Below are 23,685 nucleotides of genomic sequence, written 5' to 3' on the forward strand. Positions count from 1 at the left end.
GTCATGATCATCGAGAGAGAGATAACTAACTTGTTGGATGTGTTGAATGAGCTTTGTGGTCTTGTTAGGATTCTTGGGACAATTCTTGGCATAGTGACCCTTTTTTTCACAGAAATAACATCTGTCTGATTTCTAGACTTATTTCCTACGTTTTCTTCTTTTAAAATAACGCATAGATCTTCTGCCATGCTTGAAGGATGAGGGTTTTAAAGGAAAGAGTTTCTACCTATGCTGTTTTTTCTTGGGCTTGGAAGTGCAGTTCTTCTATTTGCACTTAATAAACAAATAGTCCTTCTGACAGACATGCTTCAGAGTTTTACTGTTGTCCAAAATATTTCTAAATAATTATTGTTGGTCACACATTTTCTCAATACAAGCCAAAGCAATCTGATGAATTTCACCAATAGAAATTGTGTTGAGCTCCCGTCTGGTGGCAATGAGAGAGCGATGAAGTTCTGGCTGGAGTTAGGAAGGCAGAGATGCAATGTATGTGTGCCGCAGGTTTACATCATTAAACCCGTTTAATAGATAATAGCGCTGCATCATCCTTTGATAATATTTTTCAATAACTGATCTCTTTAACGAGCAACATTTCATATCAAAAAATTCTTGCCTGAGTTGCATGTTGTACAGAGAAGCATCACCAAGGAAATCTGTAAACAGTGCATTGACAGCAGCTAGAGGAGAGAGATGATAGAACTGTGCTAAATGGTAATCTCCAAGGGATGAGAACCAATCATGTAATGTCCCAACAGCTCTGGAGACAAATTCTCTTAAAACAACATGAGAGTCAGCATTAACCCTTAACAATTGAGTTTCTATCCATGCTCGAAATTCTGTAAATCTGGATCTCCATCGAAAAGGGGGAATATCATCAATAGAGAACTAAGGTCCTGAGGTAGGTTGAGAAGCCTATTGTGTATTAGGAAGTGCAAAAGATAGTTCATCTAGTTCATCTTCTTCAGGATGCAGAACATGAGGATCAGAAGGTGTAGGTTATGGAGGTGGTTGCCCTGTTGTTCCCATTTGTCCAGTGTGGGAACTTTCTAGTCTTGGAGGATCAGCTATTAATAAAGCAGTGATATCTGCAACTTGGGACTCACTTTCTAAATCAGTAGTAGACAAAGATTCTTCGGATTCTGATTCATCGAAAGAAGGAGCTTATGGAGTAGCTGATTGAATAACAGAACGGCTTATCATTTGTTGAGGAAGAGGTTCTAGTTTCATAGGAGCTTTACCTTTTGAGAGGTCTCTGGGAATGGACTCATCAGAGGATGAGTGAGTTAGCTCAGGAAATAAAGGAGGGGTAGGTTTATATGGTGGTCAATAAAAAAGTGGTGAAGGGTTATAGACTGGAGTAGGTTCAGGGGTCATGAACGGGGAATAAGTAGGGGCTGGAGTAGCCATGAAGGGGTTTTGATTTTTTGCAAAGGAGAATGGGTTGTATGGAGCCGGGGAAGGCTCTGAAGTCTTGTGCATGTCAGCCTCGATTTGAGCAATCTATTTCTTGAGGCATCTTATTTATGCTTCCTTATAATTAAATTCTTGGCCAAATCTTCTTTGTTGGATCATTGTTCTCAAATCTCTATCTAGTTGAGAGATCTTTTATTGGAGATCTTTATACATGTTTTGCACGAACAGAGAAAAGGAGTCAACCTTTTTGTCTACACTTTGAATCTGAGAGAGATGTCTTTAGTGCCATGGAGTTCTTCGATGGAGTTCTTTGATGAGTAAAGCACCCCAATGTGTATCACTGGCGTTTGTCTGAAGAATTCTTTTGCCTGTACTTGGAATCTTGAGTAGTGGCGGGTTTTGCACCACTACTTTTAATGCTTTGACAGCTTTAGTCTGTTCATGTGTCTATGGTGGAGCATATTTATTTAACAGTTTTGATAGCTATGCGGTGTGGACTGAGACATGAGGAAGGAATCTCCTGACATAGTTTATTATCCCAAGAAATTGCTGTATTTGCTTTCTTGATAAATCTCTATTAGGAAACTTTAATAATTCGACCGCAATGTGCGGGCCAGGCTGATATTTTCCTTGAGATTCAGTTTTTCCCTAACTATACCATTTGGACTAAAGTTATTGGGTCAGATCTTCTAGAAAAAGATATTCTTATTGGGTTCGACATTTACCAATAAGCCCAACACCTGAGAATCCTGCCCACAGGATTAAAATTTAAAAGACACTTCAAACCTTTCACCACAATACCCAAACTATTTTCTCTCTTAAAAGCCCCTCCAGAATTCCAACCTTAGAAAGACTCTCTTCTTCCTCTTTGTGTTGATTCACACGCAGAATTCCACCATCCTCATCCTTTATGGAAAAGGCCAGAGTTCTTCATTTGCCTTCCATTTAAGTTAAATGAAAATATCAACCCTACCAAGGCTAGCCACCCTGGTATGAACCCATCCGACCTAGCCCTTGCCCAGACAGAATGCAAATAGTTGTTGCAACAAGGCCCAATCGAGCCTACAACTTCTCCATGGGCATGTCAAGCCTTTTATGTTGAAAAAAGGTCTGAAATTCTTAGAAATAAGAAAAGACTTGTCATAGACTACAAGCCTTTAAACCAAAGTTCCTAGTGCCCAAAACAGAAGTTTTATTTACCCAACTACATGAAGCCCATATCCTTTCTAAGTTTGATTTAAAAGCTGGCTTCTGGCAACTAGGTATCCATCCAGAGGATAGGCCCAAAACTGCTTTTTGCATACCTACAGCCCAATACCAGTGGACAGTCATGCCCTTTGGCCTTAAAACAGCCCCTTTACTATTCCAAAAGGCTATGACCTACATTTTTTAGCCCATTCTCCATAGTCCTTGATTTACATTGATGACATCCTCCTTTTTTCCAAAGATCACCAAACCCACAAACAATTGTTAGACTAATTCCAATCCATAGCCCAGGCCCATGGCATTATGCTTTTCTGAACGGAAAAGCTTCTTAGCTCGCACTGAGATCGACTTTCTTCACATGAGATTCTCTCAAGGAAAATATCAGCCTGGCCCGCACATTGCAGTCGAATTATTAAAGTTTCCTAATAGAGATTTATCAAGAAAGCAAATACAGCAATTTCTTGGGATAATAAACTATATCAGGAGATTCATTCCTCATGTCTCAGTCCACACCACACAGCTGTCGAAACTGTTAAAGGAAGATGACTGACTAAAGCTGTCAAAGCATTAAAAGCAGTGGCGCAAAACCTGCCACCACTCAAGATTCCAAGTACAAGCAAAAGAATTCTTCAGACAGACGCCAGTGATACACATTTGGCTGCTTTACTCATCGAAGAACTCCATGGCACTAAAGACATGTGGATATGCCAATGGAGAATTCAAATCCTCTGAAAAATACTACCACTCAGTCTACAAAGAGATCATTACAGTAAAAAATGAAATCAAAAAATTTAAACTTTATCTCATTAGACATCATTTCACTATCCTTATAGATAGTTCATCCTTCCCGAGAATACTAAATCTTTGTAAAATTTTTGTTACTGATTCTAATATGTTATAAGGTCTATTTAATATTACTATAGAAGTTGCCTATTTAATATTACTACAGAAGTTGCTATTAAGGAAAATATATTTTTAAATATATTAATTAAAAAATATTAAAAAATAATAAAAAATAAAATAATTTTTTTTAAACTGACTTTTCAATAGCACTTAGAATATTTATTTTTTAAAATAATTTTAAATATTAATTTCAATGTCAAACAAAAACACGTAGTCTGACAATTATCCAACTAGTAATTTGTTAATTAATATTATTATTTACGGTTGAGAGATTGGCTGTCCCTATCTATCACATTCCCACGTAACAGTGAAATAGCTCATGCGTGGTTGTGGTGGAATTGTTCATCACAAATCACAATCTATCTGTTGATTTTTAATATTATAAACATCATACGTGAATTATTTATTATTTTATTTTTTAATAATATTATTTAATTTTTATATTTTATATTTTTTAAAATATATTATTTTATTGATTATAATAATATAATTAGAATTTATATTAATATTTTTTTATAAAAAATAATTTATATGTATAAAAAAATATTTTTAAAAAATATTTTTTAAAATATTTTTTATTATTTAATTATAATATTAAATAAATACTCATATATATGTATATATATTTTTATATTTTAATAAAATTATCAAATTTTACAAAATAAAAAATATTCACTTTTAAAAGAAAAGTTATTTTTTAAAATAATTTAATTTTTCTTTTGATAAAAAAATATTTTTTATTGATTAATTTTTTTAAGTATTTTAAATACTAAAAAATATAAAAAATATATTTTTCAAACAAAATCTAAAAGTTTAAATAATTATATGTCCATCTAAATCAAATTAATTTTGTATTTGTTAAATGGTTACTAATTATTTCTGGCTTAGTTTTGTTCGATAGTTAAATACCTATCGCTTATTTAATATAGTTAAGGTAGACTCTCCTTTATTAATTATTTTTTTGAAATAATTTTTTGGAAATTTAATAATATATTATCTTTACATTAATCATCATACTTAGATACCACACAATTAAAGGCATATCTAAAAAGTTTAGTCAGTGGAATAAGAAAATTATTTTACTTAATTTAAATAAAAAATATTATATAAAATAATAAAGTATTTAATGAGAAACAAAATAATACATGTAAAATTTTCAGATGTAACCAAAATAAAATAAAATCCAAATGAAAATAATTTCATAAAATACTAAATTCTTAGTATCAATAATTTTTATTTTTATTTTTTGAAAGTGTAATATGAATACTTCATTATTAATGTTATTAAAAATATTTTTCTCAATATATATAATTAAAGAATCATTAAATAATAATAGAAAAAAAAAAGACAAAGTCAATTAATAAAAAATAAAAAAAAGAAAAAAAAAAAGAAAAAATGTGATTCTTGTAAATATGAGAATGCAAAAGGCAAAAAAATTTATTTCAATTAACATAAAACTTCACACAAATATAGAAAAATCTTTTTAATATATTTTCTTCCTTGATGATATTTCAACTTTTATATCATTATTTTTCAAAAAAGATAAAAATTACATGAATTTTTTTTATTATTAATCTTTATGGAGTTTTTTCATATATATATTTTCACAAGTCAGTGGATCAATTGACTCACTGTGTTCCATGTAGATCCGCCTTTGCACATAATTGGCGACACTATGAGGAAGAGATAGAAATGGCTTTCGTATTTTAGCACAACTGTTTAAATAATCCTATTTTTTATGAATGGCTAGGGACAAATTATTTTAGAAAATTTCCAAAGTTGAGGATTAGATATGTATTTTAAAATTTTAGAGAAAAATGTAAAATAGTTTAAAATTTTAAAATAATTTGATTTATATATTATTTTTGTTTTTTAAATTATATATTATGTGGTGATTTTTAAGCACCATTATTATATTAGGTGGCTTAATTTTAGAAGCCATATTTTAAATTTATGTCACATAGCATTTTTTTAAGCATTATTATTAAATTAAATGACTTAATTTTGGAAGGCGTTCTCTTAATTTTAGCTTCATATATAAATGTCAATATTTATGCCCGGGGTACAATAAATTAAATTAATACCTAAATTGTTATGAATCGATTTTATGGACCGAACCGATATTAAGATTTGGGTCATTTTAAAACTCTTGAAACTCGTAGCAAGTCTCTCCATTCCCAAAACCATAATCAAGCCCAATATCAAAGCTCAACAAGATAAAAATAAAATATTATAAATCAATTTGGATCAATTCAACCTAATAACCATCTGAAATTCACAATTAAGGAAGTCCAACTCAACTATGATACACAACATGCATAGACCATATAATAGCATTAATTTTCATTGATTAATATAATATATTTATAAAATAGTGTAAAATAAATAATTAAATAAACAAAAAAATAAATAAAAGTTCTAATTAACAATATTCTACATTACGGGGAAAACTACATGTTAGACTCTAAAAAAATTACTCCTCTTGCAACTTAGGAAAAATTATTGAATAAAGTGAGCGTTTGACTCAGTGAGTTTAAATGTTGATTACAGATGCAAATTTTACAACTACCTAAAACAAATGCAATTCTATCATGAAATGCACATCCAACACATATAACAAACAATTCACCCAATACTTGCACAAGAAGATAATTTGGAGCTACTCACGCACTCATTGTATCACATTAATGCATAAATATAAGAGTTGATCCCCTATACAGCTCTCTCAATCTAAATCCTGCCAGTGAGCTCAACTCAAGCTGGACTTTCGCTTAAATCCACGTACGGGAGCCAGTGAGATCAACTCAAAGATGTGCCTCACCCCAACTTTCCATTTCCATAAGGACCGAATTCTAGTGAGACTAGCACAAGTTGTGACTAACCGTCTAATCCATATCAATCATATGCCATATATAATACACACACAACTTCAAATTATCCTCAAGTCGGCAACCACAAGTAATTATCAATAATTAAATATGCAATAATAAGAATGCTCCTAATTTATTTAACTAAGTATGTGAATATATTTATAAAAGGTATGAGCATGCCAAAAGTATAAATACTATTGAAATTACAAAAAAATCAATATCCAATTCATAAACTAGTCGATCGGATTACAGCTAATCTGGCTGAAGAGAAGAAAGGCTAGCTAACACCAATTACCTATATAGATACACTGACCTCTATCAATTGACTGACAAAATAAACTAATTAATTTAAAATATAAAAGTAAGAATAAATCATAAGCTCTTACCAAAATTTTGGCAGAGTTTTCTCGATAATTAGACTTAATCTCCTGCAACAAAACTCAACTAAAAGCAACAACGCAGGGTCTCAGGCACACAACAACAATTATAATGCCTATTCGAAGCCTACAAAAAACTTAATTTAAGTCCAGATCTCTAAAATCCAGCTTAAATTCCTAACCCCTCTATAATCCAAATAATTATTTACAGCACTTTAAAAATTAAAAAAATATTCATGGAGGTTATCTACATCGTCCTTGTATTAATTAAATTTATTTTACTTAATTTTTCTAAATTAGGAATATTTTACCGATTAGTCAGCTAGCTTAACCAAGGTAAAACTACATAACTTGAGTTTAAGACTATCTTTACAAATTCTACTACCTGAAATGCATCCAGAATGTCTTAAAATGCTAGAAATGATTATAAATATGACCACCTTAATGGCCCACCTGGTGTTTAGATTGGGTTGAAAATTCAGTCTTGAGCACTGGTGAGCTATCGCTGATCCGATCAAACTTATATGAAGCCCATAAATTGTTAATAATTATCATTTAATTATTTTAATTTATGAGAATCAAAAAGGCTCAAAAATCTCACCAAATTGTTTAGACCGTTTGATGATCGCCTTTTTCAAATGGAAACCGATTGAAGCAGGGTTGGTTCCATCTCGAAAGTTTTATCGCGCTAAGTTCAATGGTAGTCTCAGATCGTCGATCTATTGTCAGATTTTCCAAAATCTAGCTGAAAGTGTTCTGCATCTCTCTCCTCTAAACTCACAAAAAAAAACTCTATTAATGTTGGTGAAAGAGGTCCTAAAGGAATGCCTAAGCCATCAAGGACTTGATGCCACCGATTGCAGGGCTTCTTTTTGCCAGAAATGGCAAAAAATGATTAGGGAAGATGTTGCTCCCATCACACACGCCTCACGTGTTATTGCCCAAACCAACCGCCATTCTCACCATCAACTACCCCTTCATTGTCACCTGACCACCTAGAAGCTGGCCAAAGTATTATCGGCCTGGAGCTAGTCTCGCTAGAAGGGAAAAGAAAGGGAGAGGGAGGGGAGAGGAGAGAGGATCGAGGTGGGGGCGGTGCTACCTGCATAATGGGTTTTTAAAAAGGTTTTTTTTAACTTTTAATTTCATTTAAGTCCTTAAATTTTTATTGTTTCTTTAATTAAATCCAAAATTCCTTTCAATTGGATTCAAAAATTCTTTAATTAATTTTATTGACCCCATGAGCTCAAAGAAGCATGAATTTTGATGATAGCAAAACTCAAATAGAATTAAACTAACTTTTCTTTAAGTGTTGTGTTGTATCTTCCTCAGGATAAAGTAAAAGATTCATGAGTTAGTGGACTTGTGCTTTAAAGAAAAGATGACATCCTAAGACAACATAAGATGAATTAAAGACAGAAAACACTACCTTCCAAGCTATATTGAAGATCAAATTAAAGGTACATAGTTAGAGTATTGTTTAAGCATTTTAGGATTATTTGTGAAAAGAATTGAGGAGTAGAGCCAATGAAATTAATTTTTATTCCCTCAAATTTTTATCCTAAGTTTTCAGAACTTATTTTTAATTGTTGAATGGCCTAAAAGTATTTTACTATGATTTGGTGCAAAGTTTTAATTTTTCAAAGATAAGCAGAAAAATTTTCCTGGTATGCTAATTGGTTTGCTACTTTACTGGTATGCTAAATGGTTTGCTAACTGACTCAACTCTGCACAATATCGCAGAAAATGATAAAATAATGGCTATTTTCTTAAAATTTGAATTTATAATATTCAAATGAGTTCTCAAACGGCTAGAAACAATTTGAGGCTATAAATACACTTACTCTTGGTTATTTTGCACTTAATAAAAGTTGCTATAGTGTTTATAACTCTTTGAAGTCATTTAAAGCTTTCATTCAAAATGCTTCATTTGTTTTCTTTACTCATCATCGGCATATCTGCTCATCATCTATTGTAATGACTGAGAGTGAGTTCTTTCAAGCACTTATTAAAGCTTGATGGTGTAAAGTGTTTAGGATAACACTTGTAAGAAGTTAGAAGCTACTTTGTAAAAGCTTTAGAGTGAAGATTTGTAAAGGGCTTTTGTCTCTTGTCTTTAAAAGAGAATAATAGTGGAGCGAAGTCTCAAAATGGGATCCTTGAAAGAGTAGATGTAGGCTAGTTAGGCCAAACCACTATAAAAATTTAGTATTCAATTTTCTTAACCCTTACTCTTTAAATTCTTGTATTTTATTTTTTGGTTAAGTTAATTTTGCTGTGTTGAGAACATATTCAATTTACTACTCTGTTTGCTGAGGACTGATATATTCTATTTACTGTTTTATTTATTGTGCTGTAATTTGAATCAGTTTACTACTTTATTTGCTGAGTACTGATATATTCTAATTGAACAGTATATTGAGCATGCTTTAAGTTAAATTTGTATATACTGTTTGTTTGAGCTCTTTCACACACACTTTTACATTAAAGCACTTTGTTGAACCAAGCCACAATTTTTCAAAAAGTTTTGAGCAAAAATCAAAAAATTGCATTAGTCCAATTCACCCCCCTCTTGGACTTTTTTGGGACATCAATTTGGTATCAGAGCTTTTCTCTCGTGCTTGAGGTTTAAATACCTTGGAGTGATCCATACACATGGCTGGTTCATCCAGTAATTCTGCTGACATACCTGCTCTCTTAGCGAAAGGTTATTCTATCACTAGACCACTACTTTTTAATGGCATAAATTATTCTTTTTGGAAAACCAGAATGAGAAACTTCATACAATCTGTTAATATTGATGCTTGTAGGATAATTAAAGATGGTCCTTATGTTCCTTATAAAACTGGTGAAGGAAATATGCAAATTCCTAAAGTTGAAGTGAAATATGATGAGAATGATTGGAACAAAATTTCTACAAATGCCAAAGCTATTAATATTCTTCATTGTGCTCTTGATATTAATGAATATAATCGTATTTCAGGTTGTCAAACAAAAGAGATATGGGACAAACTAAAAGTCACATATGAAGGAACCGATGTGGTGAAGGAATTAAAAGCAAACCTCTTCATCTGTGACTATGAGTTATTTGAGATGAAACCTGGTAAAACAATAGCAGAAATGAGTACAAGTTTATGGATCTTGTTAATCTTCTTAAAGCTCTTGGAAAGAAATTTGAATAACCAGAACTTGTGAAGAAAATCTTAAGATCATTGCAAAAATCATGGGAAGCAAAGACTACCATGACTCAAGACACTAAGGATTTTCAAAGATACACCTATGATGAGCTAATTGGTTCTCTCATTACACATGAGATGATTTACAAGAAGGATGAAAATAAAGGCACGGCTTTCAAATCGAAAAAAGTGGAAGAGAAAAAGAAAGGTGTTGTTTTTAAAGCTAGTTCAAGTGATGATTCAAGTGCTTCAAGTGATGATGATGAGGATATGGCTATGATAGTGAAGAGGTTCAAAAGAGCATTCAAGAAAGGTAGAAGCAAGTACAAGAAATTCATGAAGAAGTACACTCCAAAGACTCCAAATCCAAAGGATTCACGTGAAATTGTTTATTATGAGTGCAACAAAGCAGGTCACATCAAGCCAAAGTGTCATACTCTAAAGAAGAACAAGTTTAGAAAGGATATAAGCAAAAAGGCAATGGTGGCAACTTGGAGTGATAGTGACTCTTCATCAAGCAATGACACTAGTGACAAAGCTATTGCAAATACTTGTATGATGGCAATTGAGGAAAAGCCGAAAGCACATACATTGAAGAGAGTGATAATGAGGTAAATCTTGAACCTTCTAATGTTGGTGAATTAGAACTTGTATTTTTGAAAACATATGAAAAATATAGATCTTTTAAAAAGAAATGCAAAACTTTGAGATATGAAAATTGTGAATTGAGATCAGAAAATATTTCTTTGAGTATGGTTTTAAAGGAAAATGAATTTTACAAATCTCAAATAAAATTGTTTAATGAAGTAAATGATGAGCTTAAATGGTCAAAAGAGATTTGTGAGCAACTTTTTGAGAAAAATAAAGCTCTTGAAGCAAAAGTTGAATCTTTAATAAAAGATTTAGCTAAATTTACAAAAGGAAAAGAAACACTTGATGTACTTCTTGAAAACAAAAGACTTTCAAGTGAAAATTTGGAATTGGTTATGATGATTTTATGAAATATGGAAAATACAAAAATTATTTTGCTAAAGCTTCATCTTCTTCATAACCAAGCATTAAATGTTTTTATTATAATTATAAAGGTCATATGGTTAATGCTTGTCCTATTAGGAAAGGAACCTCTAAGGCAAAGAAAGGTTGGGTGCCTAAAGGAACCATTGTCACACCTTACTCCTCTGTAAGGCATAACATGATTCCGTAGTATACCTAATGAATTACTAACTCTGTCTACTGATAACCCATTAAATACACTACAAGGGATTTTAAAATAATTTTCTTACTTTTTGAAAGTGGCGAGCTTTTATAGAAGGTATTAACAACATTTACTTAAAATTTAAAGACTAGTTAAAATTTTTGTCCATTTTTATTTTTACGCAAATTTTGAAAAATTTTCGGCAAAGTACCATCTATATTTAGGAAAAAACAGTTCTTCAAACACTTGTAAAAACACTTCCAATAATTCATTTCATCAAAATCAATCACTACCACAACACAAATCAACATCATTTCTCCCAACTCTATAATTCAAAACAATTCTCAATTCAATTGTCTTCAAAAATAATATTAAGTAACTTCATTCATATTCCACTAAAGAAAAATTAATTTACATTCATTACAAAACTCAAAAATAAGTTTGAAGATTACAATAATTTGCATTTCATTACATACCAAAATAATATTACAAGAGTTTTTGTACAACTGCTCAAACAATTTACATATATATAATTACATGCATACATCAAAATCTAATGTACAAGGGTATACCTCTAAGATACCCTAAGTTAATCCCAATGAGTCTTCAAGGCGCAGCTACCGGCAATCTCACTTGGCTGCTCTATCTTTACTTTCACCTGCGATAGCATACAAAGCTATCGCTGAGTGGTGAACTCAGTGGTGCACAACTATGATTTAAAACATGATATACAATACCTTACCAAAATTTTAGCAAAGAATTTGGAAATCTTGAAATTCAATCAAAATTCCAAAAATCAAAATATTCATTGCCAATAAAATAAATCATTGGTTAAAATGACTCTGCTCAAGAATTTCAATTTATCAAATCATAACTAAACATTTAAAGTAATTTCAGTAATTTATGGAAATAAATTTTAATTTCAATAAAATCAAATATACATAAATCCTATTTGAAATCATAATTCTTACTGTTCAAAACCCATTCTTTATCTCACTAACTATGCAAGACTAATCCGTAAGGGCCATCTTCGGGGCCATTCTAACTCCTTATGGTCAGGGAGGTCGAATCAGGATTCTAACTCCCTATGATCGGGGAGGTCGAATCATCGTGCACAGTACACAACACAATAATGCAACTTCCAAAAGGGCTAATGAAAAACTTAAATCTAACCTCTAATAAGAGGAGAATCTAAGTCTGTGCTCATACCATGGTATTCAAAACAAAACAAAACTAACTCCATTGTCTCCTTAACAAATAAGGGAGACAGGTAATAACCTAGTCAAGTATCTATAGTGAGATATAAAACCATATCATGCATTTCTTTGTTCTTTTTGTGTGCATAAATCACAATACAATATTAATTCAAGATCAATTTCAATATTCCATAATTTTTTTTTTATGCTCATCACAATTTAAAACATAAATTTGTATTTTTCCATGCAAATCCCATTTCATTAATAAATTTCCAAAACTGAACTCATTCAATTCATATCTAAAATAAAATCATAACTTAATCATTTTCCCACAACTAAACTCATTTATACTATAACACATTTCAATAATCATTGAAATAAATTTAATAATTAGTAAACATAATAAATAAAGAACATAAAATCATTTACTCTAATTAGATATGCAAAACATTAGCAATTTAAAACTAGTTGTGCACAAACCTCTTTTGTCGACTCAATTTACTCAAACTTTCGTTTCTCCTTCGAAGATCTCTTTCCAATTGAAATACATAAATTTAAAGTGCTTCAATATCCATTTCTAATACTTAAATTCTAACAATTTCTTTGCAGACTTTTCCTACCTATTACGGTTTATAAATTTCGGGTCTTTCATATTTTTGTATATGGTGGCACTATTCAAGTCAAAATGTTGACTTTTCTATTCTTAATAGGTTTATTAGTTCTAATTGCACCCATATACCATATTTTAGGTGTCAATTTTGTTGGCATTGATTGCCAATTCAATTTCTAACTCTCCTAAGAGAAATTATAATTTTTCAATTTTAGTCTCCTATTTTCTACTATTCTATTGGTCTAGTTACTATAAGAATTTGGCTAAGTACTCTTCATCAAAGTTATTCCTTATTGTTTGAGTTTTAATTTTCTTTTTGAATCACTCCATTTGGAGTTTTGTAGCCCAAGTTATGCCTATTTTTCTAAGGCTGGCCGGATTTGGTGTTACCCAGAATTCTGGGCATTTTCTGGATACTAGCAGTTTTGGTGTGCTGACTGCAGGTGACTTTTCATATAGGTTATGGTCAAAATTTGGGTTTGTTTTCTTCATGAAAGTTGCAGGGCTATGTCTCAACTTTCCATCGGTATAAGATTCAGGTCATTTGGTCCCTGAAAGGGACCTAGGTCAAGCTGCCAGAATCTGTACACTGACCAATCAGAATTGTAACTTGGTTATATCAATTCACACACACCACAAATGGTCTCAATTGACCATTTCTAACCCTCATTAAGATCATTTGCATCCATTGACCATTTTCTACAATTTTCCTCCCAAACCCTAAATCAAGAACCCTAATTTTGCATTTAACACATTTCATGAAATCTAAACATACCAATCACTTATCCTTAGTCCCTTAAGCATAATTACACATTTAATTAGATTAAAACAAAACAATTCCATAAACCTCAATGGCTGCCGAAATTCCCTTCTTCCTAATCATGAAAATTTTTTTTCATGTTCTTCATATAATTTCATTCACTTCAACCTCAAATCACCCAATTATTCAATAAGAAAACTTGGATTTACTTACCTCAAATGAAGCTTTTTCTATCTTCTCAAACTCTCCAATTTTCCTTTCTTTTTCACTTTCAATCTTCAAATCAAGACCCAATGATAAGTTTTAACCAAGGAAACATCAAAATCTATGGCTGAATTTTTTGTTTAGAAAGCTTTAAAATAAGCTTTCATGGTGAAAAAATGAAAGAGATGAGAGAGAGAAGAGAGAGAGAGGCGGCACATATTGGAGAAGGCCAAAAATAATTTTTTTTCTTTTAATTTGTTATTTTTTTGTATATTTATCCCAACATTGACTTAGTCAATTTAATTAATTAAAGTATAATCAATTATGACCTCATTTTGGCATCATCATGATGATGTCATTAATCCTTTATTCTCTTTTCTTTTTTTTTCTTTTTTTTTTTCATTCTTCTTTAATTTAATTCTATATTTCAAAATTTTCATTTTTTTGATTTTATTGGACAGTTAGGTCGTGAGTCACCTCTAGGGGTGAATTGACCAATTTGCCCCTTGCCGATTTGATCCGGTTTGCAAATAATTCGATATTTCTTTTGGATCCCTGACCTAATTATTTGACCTACTTAAAAATTCTTTTTTGTGATTTTCTCTTTTCCACTGTGTTCGCAATAGTCCTAAGGACCGCGGCGTCACATTTTTCGGTTCAGAATTCCGGTTACGATTGACCTCGCAGTCATTTCCCGGGAAGGTCACCCATCGCTGTGACTCCCGGCTCATTTAACTTTTTATGCTTTGTTTTTCTTCTTTATACTTAACTATTTGGAAATTACTAATTATTTGCGTTCAGGAATTATCTAGTTGTCTTAGATGTAATTCTAATCCCCTTAATTGTCCGGACCGATACCGGTCACCGGAATAGTAAAATATACTAGGCTATGCAAATAGGAGTGTTACAAGCATACCTAATACTACTAACATCCAAGGACCCAAAGTTGCTTGGGTACCCAAAATTAGTTAGCTAATTTTAGGTCTGCCTAAGGAGTATGCTAGAAATAGAACTTTGGTACATAGACAGTGGCTGCTCTAGGCATATGATTAGAAATAAAAGCAAATTCTCCTCACTCACCTTGAAAGAAGAAGGATATGTCAAACTTGGTGACAAAAGTAAAGCTAAAATCATTAGATGTGCTAAATTGGTAAGAATCCTTGCATTGAGAAAGTTGCATTAGTACAAGGTTTGAAATATAATCTTTTGAGTGTTAGTCAACTTTGTGATAATGGTTTTAAGGTTATTTTTTCTAGGTAATTTAAAGAGTCTTGAAGAAAATTGTGAAATATGTCTTATAACTCTTGATGATAGTGTGTGATTATGGCATAGAAAGTTAGGACATGCTAACATGAGTACACTTGCTAAACTTTCTAAAAGAAATCTTGTTAGAGGGCTTCCAAAGCTAAATTTTGACAAAGATTTTCAATGCAAAGTATGTGCACTTGGTAAGCATACAAAATCATCTTTATATCTAAGAATGTTGTTACCACCACTAGACCATTGGAATTGATGCATCTTGATCTTTTTGGTCCAATCACACCTAGTAGTCTACGAGGCAAAGCATATACATTTGTAATTGTTGATGACTTTTTAAGATTTACATGGACTTTCTTTCTTACTCCTAAAGATGAAACTTTTGGTGCATTTGAATCATTTTGTAAAAGAGTTCAAAATGAAAAAGGATATTATATTACTTTCTTGAGAAGTGATTATGGAAAGGAATTTGAAAATAATTTGTTTGAAAATTTTTGTTCTCAAAATGGTATTTATCATACTTTTTCAACTCCTAGAACTCCACAACAAAATGGAGTTGTAGAGAGGAAAAATTAATCTTTATAAGAAATGGCAAAAACAATGCCGAATGAAAACAGTTTGCTAAAATATTTTTGGGAAGAAGCTATAAATACAGCTTGCTATATTTTGAACAGAGTTTCCATAAGAGCAATTTTAAAGAAAACTCTTTATGAGCTTTGAAAAGGAAGAAAACCTAACATTGCATATTTTCATGTTTTTTGTTGCAAATGTTACATTTTTAATAACAAAGATAGTAACCTCAAGAAATTTGATGCTAAATCTAGTGAAGGTATATTTCTTGGTTATTCTACAAATAGCAAAGCATATAGAATTTTCAATAGAAAAACTTTGACAATGAAAGAATCTATGCATGTACTTTTTGATGAGACTAACCCTTCCTTGCAATGGAAAAATTTTTATGATTATGAAAATGAGCAGATTTTTGACACCAAAAATTCAAATGAAGATGAGCATGGTCTAAAACAATTAGTAGAGGTTGATCAAAATGACAAAGAAGAAGAGCTTCCATTAACTAAAAATGTTGAAATTCAAGAAGAATCCTTACCAAATGTGGAAGAACTACAAATTGAGGAACCTCAACATCAAAACATTCCACAAGAATAGAGATGCCATAGAAATCATTCCAAAGATGACATCCTTGATAGTCCATCACAAAAGATGATGACAAGAGCTCAACTTAGAAGATATTTTGGTAATGTTGTTTTTGTCTCTCAACTTGAACTCAAAACACATGATGATGCTCAAAATGATGAGAGTTGGATTCTTGCTATGCAAAAGGAACTCAATCAATTTGAGAGAAACAAAGTATAGACACTTGTTCCTAGACCTAAAAAGCATTCTATCATTGGAACAAAATGGGTGTTTAGAAATAAGATGGATGAAAAAGGGCATGTAATTAGAAACAAAGCTAGACTAGTAGCATAAGGATACAATCAAGAGGAAGGTATTGATTTTAATGAAATCTTTACTCTGGTTGCTAGAATTGAAGCTATTAGAATGTTATGTGCATTTGCATGATTTAAAAATTTTATGCTCTATCAAATGGATGTTAAAAGTGCCTTCTTGAATGGATATATTGATGAAGAAGTTTACATTGCTCAACCCCCTGGTTTTGAAGATCCACATTTTGCAAATCATATTTATAAACTTGCTAAAGCTCTCTATGGTTTAAAGCAAGCTCCTAGAGCATGGTATAAGAGACTTAGTAAGTTTTTGCTTCAAAATGATTTTAAAAGAGGAAAAGTAGATACTACTCTTTTTATCAAGAAACAAGGAAAAGACATGTTTATTGTACAAATTTATGTAGATAATACTATTTTTGGTGCAACTAACCACTCTTTTTGCAAGAAATTTTCCAACATGATAAGTGAATTTGAAATGAGCATGATGGCTGAACTCACCTTCTTCCTTAGATTGCAAATTAAGCCAATAAAAGATGAAATTTTTATAAATCAATCCAAGTACATCAAAGACATGCTAAAGAAATTCAAAATGGAAGATATGAAAAGTATTGGGACTCCCATGAGCTCAATAATCAAATTGGAGAAAGATGAAAAAGGTAAAGAGGTAAATTAAAAGCTTTATAGAGGTATGATTGGTTCTCTACTCTACTTGACTATATCTAGACTGGATATTCATTTTAGTGTATGTTTATGTGCAAGATTTCAATCATGTCCAAAAGAATCTCATCTTGTAGTTTGTTAAAAGAATTTTCAAATACCTCATTGGCACATACAACATTGGCTTTTAGTATCCAAAATATAAATCATTTGACTTTGTTAGTTATAGTGATTCTAATTTTGCTAATAGAAGGTTGGACAAAAAAAAGCACTTCTGAAACTTGTCAATTTCTTGGCCTTGCATTAGTCTCATGGCATAGCAAAAAGCAAACTTCTGTTACACTTTCTACAACAGAAGCTGAATATATTACAGCTAGAAGTTGTGTTGCATAGATTTTATGGATGAAACAACAGCTTAAAGATTTTGAAATCAAATTTGATCACAGTCCTATAAGATGTGATAACACAAATGCCATAAATTTGTCAAAAAATCCTGTCCAACACTCTAAAAGCAAGCATATTGAGATGAGACATTATTTTATAAGGGATCATGTTCAAAATTATGATATTCAAATTGAATTCATCCCTTCAGAAAAACAGCTTGCTAATATTTTTACAAAGCCACTCAATGTGGAAACTTTTTGTAGAATAAGAAGAGAAATTGGCATGACTAATGTTCTTACTTGATATTGATGCATTTATATATGTTTGTATGTTAATTGGGTGATATATGTTGATTTGTGTTGCTAATAATGTGTTTTGAAGTTTCTGGTACAATTTAAAAATTTCTGGGTCTAATCTGAAGTGAACAGTGTTCTGCAGAATTTAATCACAGTGGCATACTAATTTATTTGCTAATTTCCTTATTTGCTAAGCGCTTTACCACTGCTTCTAATGTTATTTTAGCAAACAGGTACTCAGGTTTGATGGTGCTTAAAATTCAAAAATTATTTTCTGTATCACCTAAGCGTGAAAGAGCCATATTACAAAAATGCCTCTTTTGTTTAACACTATGCTTCATTATTTTTTGAAGGGCAAAATAGTCATTTTGTATATTATTTGACATGAGCTCTGGAGTGGGACTCAAAAACCTGCAGAACCATCATTCTTTTTAGCTTCTCCACTGATTCACATAACCCATCTCTCTGTAAAACTTCCATTTCAGTCTTCTCAAGTTTGAATTTCAAATTTTTTTTTAAAAACTGACACATCTCCTCCTGAAAATTGCTCAAGAGGATAAAAATCGAATCCTAACCTGTTTCTCTCTCTTAACCTAATTCATTCACAACTCTTTCAACCATCACCACTTTCATCTTCTTTAAAATGGCCAAAATCCATTTCTTTTGTAACAAACCCATATTTTTGCATATTACAAAAAGTAAAATCCCCAAATCTTTCTCGCCTGTGTCTCGGTTTTTTTTGGTTCTTTGCTAAACGAAATCTCTCAAGTGAAAATTTTTACTTAAGTTTCTCATCGCTCTCTCTCTGTTTTCTTTAGTTCAGAAGTTACAGGTATTTTGTTCCATGAAATTATTGTGGCTTTTACAAATTTTCTTGGTTTACATGATATATTTTCAATTCTTCTTCAAATTAGTTGATGGGTTTCTTTATCTTGAGTGTTCTCATGATAACAATGTTTGCTATATGTTAATATTTCGAATCTGTTGTTAATGATTTTCAAAAAACCCTAATTTTTCTTTAGTATTTGTCCTGCAAATTTGAGTGATCCATAATAATTTGTTAAATGTATGTTTTTTTTTTCTTATTTTCAAATGGGTACATGATTTTTAATTCATATTATATCTGATTTTCTTCATATCTTTGTTGGGTGCACACATTGTGTATTTTGCTATCCTAATAGTATCCATCCCTATTGCCCAACAATTCTTGGTTTGGTTGGTCATGGCTAAATCAAAGGGGAAAGCAAAATTTTCTCACTATTATTCATCTTCAGATTCTGACAATGAGAATGCTCCTTTATCTCCTCCTCCTGCACAAAAAGAGAAACCTCTGATCATTAGAAAAGCAAAAGCACAGTCTAAGAAAAGGACTAATGAACCTGTCCAGGAGAAGAGTACTAAAAAGGGAAAAGTTTCCAAAGCTCCTGAGGTGCTTATGGAAAGGGCTTTCCATGAACCAAGGTATATACATTGGCCTACTTTTATTGAAGTTTCAATTCCTTTACAGTTTCTATTTGAATACCAAAAATGAGATAAGCTGTGTTCTAGTACTGGTTTATGAAGCAACAGTAGAAAGGTTAGCTTAAGCTTTAGGCATTCCAAATAGCGGCAACAGCTTTTATTCTCACAAGGAAGTATTTGTTATAAGAGGTTTTAATAAAAGAAATTTTGAAGATGAAGTGTTTAAGGGAGAGGTTAAAGACAAAACTAGCATAACCCATGCTCACCAACACATTAAAATCCTATATTGTTTTGTCATTTATGTACTTAACCCCAAAACAAGTAGTCCCAACTATCTGGGCACTATTGATCTTTGCATAATCTGGCATATTGTGAATGAGATTAAATTTAACCTTGCCTATTTCATGCTAAAACAAATCATGAAGAGGAAACCTCCTTACAAACTTCCCTATACCCATCTCCTTAATAGTTTGTTTAGGGACTTTGGGATACCTTTAGAGAATGAAAAACTTAGAACTAATATGATCCTAATTGATGATGGCAGGAAAATGAGGTTTGAGAAAGGAGTTAGCTCTAAAGATAGTACAAGTGTTGCCCATGATCTGGAAGAGATTTTGGCAGCTATTAACAATTTAAGGTAATTTTTTAAACTACAGTTTGAAGAGCTAAAGCAAGTTTGCTCATTCCAAGGTGCTCTCATGAATGCTGTTGACTCTAAAATTGATGGTGTGTTGATGATGATGTATAACATTATGGATGAACTAACCAAAATCAAAGTTCATCTGGGCCTTGCAGTTAAGGAAACTGGAGAAACTAGTAAGATAGGTGCTATAGATTCTCAAGAAAAAGAAGAAGAAGAAAAATAGGAAAAAGAAGAAGAAGAAGTTGGAAGTGAAGAAGAAGAAGAAAAAGAAGAAAAAGAAGAAGAAGAAAAATAGGAAAAAGAAGAAGAAGAAGTTGGAAGTGAAGAAGAAGAAGAAAAAGAAGAAAAAGAAGAAGAAGAAAAAGAAGATGAAACTAAAAAGAAGAAGAATCAGATGAAGAAAAGTCTAGCAATGACAGTGATGATAATGGTTCTCAAGGTGGCAGCAAAGAAGGAAATAGAGATACTATGAGTGAATCTGGTTTTGATGATGTAGAGGAACCACAGACTCCTACTCCTACTGCACCTACTAAAGGGAAAGAGAAATTAGCTAAAAAGGAACAAAGAAGTAAGCATAAAGCAGAAACTAGTAACGCACAAAGGCCAAAATTGGAAAAAAGCATATTGCAGAATCTTTTGTTGTTCCACCAATAACTAAATTGGCTCTTGCCACTATGGTACCTTTAACACCAAGTGCTGCCATGGCTGCTAAAATTCTACAAACCCTAAGTAATGAGCCTGTCAAGCCAAAAAGGAAGAAGATGGCTGCCAATAGACCTAAGCCAACTAGGAGAAGTTCTAGGTTACAAGGACAGGATTGATATGTTAGGATGTTTTACTGATTTTATTTTCTTATGTCTGACAGTTTGTTTTTAATTTACTAGCCTGTTTGCTAATTTTAGATATCTGAACCTTGATTATTTGCTAATTTTTCTATTTTGGATAACTGCACTTGAACATAATTTTGGTATATATTTATTTATGTGAAAATTTTCTCCCATGTTCTTTTGATGCTAACAACAAGGAGGAAAAGTGGATGAATTTATTGACTTTTTTTATGGATATCTTAATGATATTTTGATGAATATGCTTAATGGAAAAGATGGAAAAGTTGATATCTTATGGATACATTGTGGATATTTGGTTGATATTTTAGGGATATATTATGAATATTATTGTGATATTATGTACATAAGTGTTGATGTTTTTGCTTGAAACCCCTTATGGCTAAAGTGCTTATAAATATTTGATTGGAATTATTAAAGGGGAGTTATTGTATATAATCATGCGTATTTGTTAATATGTGTTGATATATGTGCATACATGTAGGGGGAGTTATTCCCACATATACAGTCATACACTCACACTTTTCAATTCTTATTTAGTGATTCAATTGAGTTTTGTCATCATAAAAAAGGGAGAGATTGTTGGCCCCATGAGCTTAAAGGAGCATGAATTTTGATGATAACAAAACTCAACTAAAATCAAATTAACTTTTCTTTAAGTGTTGTGCTGTATCTTCCTAAGGATAAAGTAAAAGATTCATGAGTTGCTGGACTTGTGCTTTAAAGAAAAGATGACATCCTAAGACAACACAAGACGAATCAAAGACAAGGAATACAAAAAAGAAAAGGCTACCTTCCAAGCTATATTGAAGATCAAATTGAAGGTACATAGTTAGAGTATAGTTTAAGCATTTTAAGATTATTTGTTAAAAGAATTGAGTAAAGCCAATGAAATTAATTTTTATTCCCTCAAATTTTCTATCCTAAGTTTTCATAACTTATTTTTAATTGTTGAATGGCCTAAAAGTATTCTATTGTGATTTCGTGCAAAGTTTTTAATTTGTCAAAGATAAGCAGAAAAGTTTCCTAGTATGCTAACTAATTTGCTACTGTTATTGGTATGCTAACTGGTTTGCTAACTGACTCAACTCTGCATAATATCACAGAAAACGATAAAATAATGGCTATTTTCTTGAAATTTAAATTTATAACGTTCAAATGAGTTCTCAAATGGTCAGAAACAATTTGAAGCTATAAATACACTTACTTTTGGCCATTTTGCACTTAACGAAAGTTGATATAGTGTTTCTAACTGTTTGAAGTCATTTAAAGCTTTCATTCAAAGTGCTCCATTTGTTTTCTTTACTTATTATTGACATATCTACTCATCTCTTCTTTCTAGATTCGATTGTAATGAGTGAGAGTGGGTTTTAAACATCTTATTGACATTTATGAGAGGTCTTCCAAGCACCTATTGAAGTTTGATGGTGTAAAGTATTTAGGATAACACTTTTAAGAAGTTAGACGCTACTTTGTAAAAGCTTTGGAGTGAAGATTTATAAAGGGCTTTTGTCTCTTGCCTTTAAAAGAGAAGAATAGTGGAGTGAAGACTCAAAGTGGAATCTTTGAGGGAGTGGATACAGGCTAGTTAGGCCGAACCACTATAAAAATTTAGTGTTCAATTTTCTTAGCCCTTACTCTTTAAATTCCTGCATTTTATTTTCTAGTTAAGTTAATTTTGCTGTGCTAAGAACAAATTCAGTTTACTGCTCTGTTTGCTGAGGATTGATATATTTTGTTTACTGCTCTGTTTGCTGTGCTGTGATTTGAATCAGTTTACTACTTTATTTGCTGAGTACTGATATATTCTGATTGAATAGTAAACTGAGCATGCTTTAAGTTAAATTTGTATATACTATTTGTTTGAGGTATTTCACACACACACATTTCATATTAGAGCACTTTGTTGAACAAAGCTACAATTTTTCAAAAGGTTTTGAACAAGAATAAAAAAATTGCATTAGTCCAATTCACCCTCCTATTGGACTTATTTGGGACATCAAATTTAAATCAAATACAACAACAACAACAACAACAACAACAACAACAACAACAATAATAATAATAATAATAATAAAATTCTTTTCTAAACAAATAACAACAAAATAAAATAATAATATTTCAAAATTGTAAATTAAATACATCAAGGAGTAAATTAAATTAAAATTTCAATAATACTAGAACAATGTTAATATTTATAAAATTTATAATAAAAAAATTCAGGGTATTACAATAAACTCTAAAAAATGATATTAAAATAAAAAAAAATATTTAATATTCTTTGGAATTTGTGTACACAAAATTATAAAAGCAATCTATATAAATTAGAGTTATTTTTATTTAAGTGAATTAATATATAAATAAATGCCCTTATTCAGTAATTGAGTATAAGACTCGAATCTAAATAAATGCTCTTAATATATAAATAAATGCCCTTCTCTCGATCCTCTTTAAAAAAATATAAATAATAGACTTTTTTATACAAAACATGTGGATTTTACATAAAATATATCTTTTCTACATCATACAATTTATGCAATCATTTTCCAATTAAGTCCTCAACCGATCCAGTCTCAATTTAAGAGCCTTTCAAATCTTAAATTGGATTAAAATTGTCAGTACAGTTGGGCTCAAACTATTTTTTTTTTTTTTTTAAAAAAAAAACCCTTATTAGCTATTTGTGAATATCCAACTCAATTGAACCCAAGATAAAATCGACTATCAGATTTGAAACATAATCGAAATTAGAAAATAACATTTATATATGAA

This window comes from Hevea brasiliensis, chromosome 5, assembly GCF_030052815.1.
Source record: "Hevea brasiliensis isolate MT/VB/25A 57/8 chromosome 5, ASM3005281v1, whole genome shotgun sequence".
Classification (NCBI taxonomy): Eukaryota; Viridiplantae; Streptophyta; class Magnoliopsida; order Malpighiales; family Euphorbiaceae; genus Hevea; species Hevea brasiliensis.